This window comes from Henckelia pumila, chromosome 2, assembly GCF_033568475.1.
Source record: "Henckelia pumila isolate YLH828 chromosome 2, ASM3356847v2, whole genome shotgun sequence".
NCBI classification, from domain to species: Eukaryota; Viridiplantae; Streptophyta; class Magnoliopsida; order Lamiales; family Gesneriaceae; genus Henckelia; species Henckelia pumila.
The window spans coordinates 194,150,755-194,159,439 of record NC_133121.1 but is presented as its reverse complement, the minus strand read 5'-3'; positions in this window follow the sequence as shown (position 1 = coordinate 194,159,439).

The window sequence follows — 8,685 nt, the reverse complement described above, 5'->3', positions numbered from 1 at the left end:
ACTCGGGTTGCTAATCTCATCTTAGGGCAATTAATGAGTAATAAAACTATGAATCAAACAATAAATGAATAAAAAATCCAAGAGCTAAAAAAAAACAAGAACCTCGCTCGATCGGATGAACACGTCCAATCGAGCGAGCTCAATTCCTCAGCTCTCGGGTTCCAATTTTTCAAGGCCGGGCTCGATCACATGTACTCACGCGATCGAGCGCGCTCCATGTTTCACTTCTCTGTTTCTGAATTTTACAGGCCGCGCTCGATCGCACGTACTTACGCGATCGAGCGGGCTCCCTGCTTCAGAAATTCTGCATTTTCATTTCGCTGTCAAATCTTAGAAACAAGGCACGATTCTTCATCAAACACCAATTTCAAGCATGTTATACAATCTGAAAACATGTATACATTCATATACTAAGTTCTTAACATCAAATCATGCATTTATTACATCACACGAATAGCTCAACAAGCATGAAACTACAAGCTATTCGAGTCTTAAACTGAACCAATTCATATACAATCATTCATGCATCAATTCTAAGCATGCTATTCAATCGTTGAGCTATATACAACATCAAATATATTCATGTCTAACGTACTCTAAACAAGTACAAGTATTAAATCATTGATCTAAACATCTCAATACATGAAAGATCTCAAATATAAGCAATACTTGCTAACTCAAAGCATATACAAGACTATGATATTCTAAACATGTTCGGTAAGATCTATACCACATGTTATCTCGCTAATCTTAAAACCGAGTCACAACATGCTATGTCTCTCTCTCGAGCTACCCATGTCCTCTTTGGCTATCTTTTGCCCCATCTGTTGTGATGCACACATACAAAACAAAACAACAGTCGGATAAACTCCGGTGATAATATAATTCCCAGTATAATCAACATATAAATGCGTTAAATAAATCATATCGACTCTATTAATAATCGACTCAACAATAGAGTAAATAACGCATATCTCGATTTCGAATTGATTCATATCTCATCGTTTCCATCAAGATTCGTATCCGATCTTGACATGGATATCCATCTATCGTCGTCTCATCAGACTCGAAAATAAGGTCCATCTGACCTTGGCATTAGAATCAATTCAATATCATATCATATCATATCAAAATCAATAAAGATTCACTACCTGAGATGGATCGAAAACATCAATAAAATATAAACAACAATAACAAGTATGTGATTTGTTCGAAACAACTCAAGAAGTATCATCCTTGAGTAACATGTTCCTGACTCTCGATGTTGTCTTATACCTTCGTATTTCTTCTGTTTTGAACGCTTCAAATCTAAAACATAGCTTCAAAACATTCACTATAATCTTCATTCTATTCAATCAGTTCAAAATCTATTCAAAACCAGTAATATCTCTTCAATAAAATTCATTTCAAACCTCACTTCATCTTCTTTGGTTTGAATTCGGAGTCTTGAGTCGTTAGCCTTCAAAAGTAGTCTGAAACTGAGAAATAAAATTGCTATATCGTCAATAAAATCTAGACGAATATCTTATCTTAGTTATAGGCTATCAAAACGGATCCAAAACATTAATCGATGGCGTAGCGACTGAAAATCGGTAACCGACAAAATATCGAATTCAATTCTAACTTCAATTAAATTCATATGTAACTTCAATTCAGTTCATAAGACATCGAAACTAGCATAATCATAATCTATATAAATCGAAACACTGCTAGAAATCATAATCAACACAAACGATAGTCGTTCATCAATTCAGTTTCGATATCGAATCGCATAAACGTTGAAGAACATGATCATACAATCAAAAGCTGATCTCTGAAATATTTCGATCCATAAAACATACCGAAGTAATCAGAAACTTACATTAGATCGAAGCCCTCGTCTTAAGGATTCCAGAACTCTTTTTGGAATCAAAATCGGACAATCGGATCAAAAGTTACGACGATTTGAAATTTTGAAAACTAAAGAAAAAAGAAGAACTCTCGGCTCTCGGCTCTCCTTTGCTCTGTTTTCAGACTTCTCAATGAATTAACACGTATCAACTCTGATATAATTAATTTAAAATGTTATATGTATTGCATAATTGCAATTTAGTCCCTGAAACTTCATAAATTGCAATTCAGTCCTCAGCCTTCTTTTTAATTCAATTTCAATCCTAAATAATTTAAGAATATTATAATTTAAATTAAAACTCTAAATATTCCCAAATTAAATATACTCGGATTAAAATTAAATAAATTCAGATTAATTAAATAATCCTGGCCTATTGCACTTTAGTCCTTCATACTTCAGTATTTGCAAATCAGTCCCTGATCGGGTTTCATCTTCGAAATAAATTTTTTTTAATTCCCAAAACTTGGAATTTAATCTTAAATCCCATAAATATTCAAATCGAATATTTATTTTTTTAATTTAAGAATTCCCGAAATTTAATTCTCAAAATCCGTAAATTCTCAAATTAAATATTTTCGGCTCGGAAATTAAATCTATAATTCCCATAACTTCTCAAATCAATATTTGCCAAAATTATAGAATTTAATTCTCAAATTCCATAATTAATAACTTAATATTTTCGGGTCTTACAATTTCTCCCCTCTAAGAAATGATTTCGTCCTCGAAATCACATTCAATCGGAGTATCAAAACTGATAGACTGAATGATTATCTGAAGTAATTCACACTTCAATCATATAACTCTGATCATCGTATCTCATCTCTATCAGATTATCTCTTCTAATCTGCGTCTATTCTGTAATTCTGCTATTGTACTTTAATTAATTGAAAAGAAATCTTTCGGAGTTGTCTTTTTCCCAAATCAAGGATCTGTTGAATAATCGGCGTAACTCAAAATCTTTTCATTATCCATGTCATCTGATTAAAGTATATAGAAAAAATATTTCCTTAACGTAGATATGTGGAACAAATCGGATCCATCATATCAAACTGAAAAAAATAAATCTTCCAATGAAATCAATAACTCTGTCTGTAATCTCATCCAGTGAAATTTAGCTTTTCTATATCATTCTATGTTCTGTTCCGAACATATATCAAATCTACGGGCAGGGCTGATTTGAGCTAGGTATTGACTTAAGACAAGGTTGTCTTGTGCTGGGAGGCAGGGCGGACATCCAAGCTTGGGAGTTAGCTTGTAAGGAGTCGGTGTTAGGGGTTTGAATGGGGCTGAGAATTGGCCATGGTCTTAGGCTATAGTTTTGGAACCTGGAAATTCAATGTTTAGGTGCCTAGAAATGGAAATGAATTAAGTCATGGGTGAGCGGAAATTTTTCAAGCATAGGGCTGTCCAGAAATGATCATTTAAGGCAGAGTTACACTCATGTTTTTGTTGAGGGCTTGGGTTTAGAAATAACCTAGGATGCTAGAGAAATGTCGTTTCAAGCAGGGGTTAGTTCGGTTAATTTTTGGTAATGTTCTAGGCTATTGAATGTTAAGGTGCGGGAGTTTAAATGTTATGTGTTGCTGCCCGAAAACATTATTGCCAGAGATTATTGGATGGGATTTGTACCTCGAGGATGACTTCCTAGTCGAATATAGAGTTCTTGGGAACCATTCTTTCAAGCGGAAGTCGTTTTAACTAAGAATTTTATAAGTTATAAGTTTTACAAGTGGATTGCTCGGGATACGTCCTAAGTGCCAAAAAGGTAAAGACTAGATTCTTAGCTATGGTTTGCCACCTAAATCACCATCCATTTCAACCATCTTACTTCATTTATCTGAGTACCAAGTAAAATTTTGAAAAGATGGTCATTTCTTGAGTTCAGTCCAAATCTTCAAGTCATGTCAAGGAAGAAAGTATTTTGATTAAGGAGAGTTGATTGTGCTTATCAGGGTATGGATGGGTTGGGAGAAATCCTGGCTTCCCTTACAACTCAAGGTATGTACGGGTTGGGAGAAATCCTGGCTTCCCTTACCACCTCATGGGTTTGGATGTGCTGAGAGAAATCTTGGCTTCCCTTACCATTTTCGGGTATGGATGGGCTGGGAGAAATCTTGGCTTTCCATACCAACACGGGGCAAGAAGGTTTGGGAAAAATCCTGACTTCCTTGTTGGCATAGTATACTGTCGTCATTGATCGATCAAAACTAAAGAAAAGGGCCACAATCAATCATCTAAGTTCACAGTCAGTTCAGTTTATCAGTTTACCATTTTACAGTTCAGTTTATCAGTTTGCTGTCAGTTTAGTTTATCAGTTTACGGTTCAGTTTATCAGTTTATCAGTTTACAGTTCAGTTTATCAGTTTACAGTCCGATTTATTAATTCTCAGTTCAATCTTTTCAGTCCACATGTTCAGTCTTGCTATGCGCTTTCAATTTGATTTTAAGTTCAGTTTCGGTTAGATTCAGTCTTGCATGCGATATTTTCATGTACTCCTTTTTGTTAGAGATTCAGTTAGGGAAAAGAAAATGTATTTTCAGTATAAGTTATTTTTAATTGTGTGTGCATGTATATTCATTATTCGTTATTTCAACCCATGTTCTTGTTGAGTCTTTAGGCTCACTACATCTGCTTGGTGCATGTGAGAAGGATTTCATAGGGACTGAGGGGCAGGACCTCCAGGGTTGATAGCATCTGGCAAAGCACACCCAATGACCGTCGATTCCTTTACTTTTCCGCATATGAGATGTCTATAATAGAGTATTGTGTACAGTTGTTTATCTTCCAGTTAATGAGCAGGATGTGATTCCCTGCATTGGTTACTAGGCATGTAAACCTCTTCTCAATTTGTTATTGTTGGGACTTTACCAAACAGATGTTTATGTTTATGTTGCTATGTTCTTATCTTTTGAGAGTCTTTTTATTTTGAAATACTGATTTGAGACAGGTGGGTTTGATTATAAACAAATAGCTCATGCTGAATTTTTTTCAAAAAAATAAAATAAAATAAAATAGTAATAATAATAATAATACTTCAAAATTCCTTCTTCTCATTTATTTAATTAAATTAGAGGACAGGGTCGTTTCAAGATATCTTTCACATGTTATTCAGTGGAGATGTACTCCAGTCGTATGTCCTTCTTCAGATCATGATCTCTAATAAAGCGATGCATGACATATATATGCTTTTTACTAGAATGAAGAATAGGATTATAGGTAAATTCTATGGTGCATCGCAAAATATTGGATATTATGTGGCCTCAATCCCATATTCCCTCAACTATTATTGGATCTAGAGAAGTTGATCACTGCAGCTTCCAGCAGCTAAGTATATCGCTTCAATCGTTGAAGTATCTATGGATGTCTACTTTTTGCTAAACCATAATATAAAACGATCTCCTAAGAATTGGCATGATCCACTTTTGCTCTTTCTATCAAGTTTACAACCAGCATAGTCTGCATCTAAGTAGCCAACTAGTTGCAAAGAATTGTCCTTAGCATACCACAAACCAACAATTGGGGTTCCTTTGAGATATTTAAATATGCTTTTAATAGCTAGGTAGTGAGATTGCTTTGAATTGACCTGAAATCTTGCACACAAACAAATAGCAAACACAAAATCTGGTATACTAGTAGCTAGATAAAACAATGTGCCTATTAGATCTCGATACAGTGTTAGTTCAATTGGTATTCCCACTCCATCTTTGTTGAGCTTAATCGATGAGCTCATTGAAGTAGTAGTAGCTGATCAATTTTTCATGTCAAACTTCTTGAGTAGTTCTTTATTGTATTTGGTTTGGCTTATGAAAATCCCATTTTCCACTTGCTTCACTTGAAATCTAAGAAATAATGTCAGTTCTCCCTTCATGCTCTTTCTAACTTTTTCTGCATTAACTTAGAAAACTTCTTGCACAATTTGGGTTATCTAACCCAAAAATTATATCATCAACATAAATTTGAACAAGAAGTGTGTGGTAATATTTAGTTAAGTGGAATAGAGTGTTCTCCATTGTGCCTATTTTGAAATCGTGTTCAATGAGAAATTTGAAAAGAGTATTATACCAAGCTCTTGAAGCATGTTTCAATCGATATAGAGCTTTATTAAGATGGTATACATGGCTGGGAAATTTATTGTTCACAAATCCTGGTGTCTGCTCTACAAATACTTCATCTTGTATTTTTCCATTTAGGAAAGTACTCTTAACATCTATTTGATAAATTTTTAATTTATTATAAGAGGCGTAGGCAAGAAACATGTGGATAGCTTTCATTTGTGCTACTGGAACATAAGTCTCATCGTAGTTGATTCCTTCTTCTTGCTTGTATCCTTGATTAACTAGTCTTTCTTTGTTCTTCACTATTGTTACATCCTCATTGATCTTGTTCCTGTAGACCCAATGAGTACATATCACAGATTGATGACTTGGTCTTGGAAATATGTCCCCGATGGTTACGGGTGAATTTATTCATCCCTTCTTACATTGCTTCAATCTAGACAGGGTTCGTAAAAGATTCATCAATCTTCTTTGTTTCAACTTGTGATATAAATGTTGAATGAATGAAGAGATTGAGCCCCCTATTTTTTACCAGATCGGAGGGTTTACATATTTTCAAGGTCGGTGGATGATTCATGCTCCATAGATAATCTGGTTCATCAATGTGAGCTTGTGGAACTGGATCATTTGGTGTAGCTTCAGTTGTATTATGCTCTACTGGATTGACATCAGTTGTCTGAACATCAGTTGGTATATCATCATTTTCTTGTGCATCGAATGGTTGGTCAATCGGATTAACTTGTTCAACTCGTTGATCTACCATATCTGGTTCTGGAGATTGAAGTATCCTCTTATGCAGCTAGACATCATCTTCACTTTTAACATCTAGAGTTATATGTTGTAGGTAATTGGTCAATTGAGTAGGATCAGTTGTCCCTTCAGTCGAGGTTGTTTCATCAAAAACAACATGCACGAATTCTTCAACATTTAGAGTCTTCTTATTAAAAACTCTATAAGCTTTGCTAATGGAAGAATAACTGAGGAAGATACCATTATCTGACTTTGCATCAAATGCAGTCAGATGACTTTTACTGTTATTGTGGACATAGCACTTGAAACAAAATAATTTGAAATAGGATACCATAGGCTGCTTGCCATTCCAAATCACATACAGTGTTTTTCCATGATTTTTGTTAATCATCGATCGGTTTTGAGTGTAGCATGTGTGTTCACTTCCTAAGCCCAAATTCTTTGAGACATCCCAGAATTAGCCAACATAGTTCTCACAGCTTCCTTAAGAGTTCTATCTCTCCTTTATGAAACACCATTTTGCTAGCTGTTGAGAGCTCATGTATAATCATTGTGCTCTAAAAATGAAGACATATCTTGATTGAAAAATTCAGTTCCTTTGTCACTCCTAATTTTTCCAATCCCAAAAAAATTTTCATTTAAAATTTGTTTAAAAATCTTGATTAGTTGGGTAGCAGTTATGCCTTTAGATTTTATAAATATGACACAGGTGAAACGAGAGTAGTCATCAACAACGACAAGAGTGTACTTTATTCCCCATAAGCTCAACACTAGAATAGGACCACACAAGTGCATGTGCAATAGTTCTAAGCTTTGAGTTGATGAATTACACCCTTTGTTTTTAAAAGATTACCTCACATGCTTCCCAAACTGACAGGCAGAGCAAACTTTGTCTTTAGTAAGATCAAGTTTATGCAAAAAAGTGACCAAATCTTTCTTTCTCAAATTAGCAATAGCCTTAAAGTTCAAGTGATTTAGTCGCTTGTGCAATAACTAGTTATTTTGTTGTTTGGCAGTTAAAAAGCAAACTAGTTCAACTGGTTGATAAATAGAACAAACTTTGTACGTGTTTCCACACATGTTTCTCGTTAAGATAAAATCACCAAAAAAGGATTTCACTAGACAACTGTGTTTTTAAACTCAATTGAGTACCCTTTATCACAAAATTGACTGATACTGATCAGATTATATTTCAAATTCTTAACTAGCAATACATATTCAATGATAATATTACTCTTACCCAAATTTTACCTATGGATTTGTCACCAAAAGTGATTTTTGGACATAAACAGAAGTTCATATGTGCAAGAAGTTGTTCTTCTTCAGTCATGTGCCTAGAGCAGCCACGGTCAAGATACTAGACTGTTGATTTCAACTCTTATCCTCCATATCCTACATTCACAAATATGAATAACTTGGTCCCTGTACCTACTTGGATCCAAACGGGATTAATCCTTTGGGAACCATACTTTCATCAGTCTCACTGACTGACCATTGAGTGTGTTCCTAAAATTATGTCCATATGCAGGTGTTCGTGTGTGAGGTGTAGTTGAGACCATATGTTCTTTGACCTTCCTCATGTCCTTGAGTTGCATGTATCTTTTCTAAACAGGCATGGAGTTTTGGAAATATCTATGATGACCATTCATTGAGCTATTCTTAGCTCGACTCGACTGTGGAGGCTTCCAGTCATAATTTGCACTAGAGCTCTCTGATACATATTCAATCCCACACCTCATACCTGAAGTCAAAACTTCAATAGGATTCTTTGTATTTGGGATGGGGTCACCATGTTCATGTCCCATACTTGGCTTTACCAAATGAACATATTTTCCTTTGCACATGTTTAGTTTTGGGTGAGTACTCGACTCTTCTGTGCAGTCAGTATTGCCAAAATTGGGACCACTCTTGTCTTCTGCTGGTTTCTGGTTTTTTCCAACTATCGCATCTCTGTTAATAAAACTGAAAGCTTATTCCAAGATTTTATC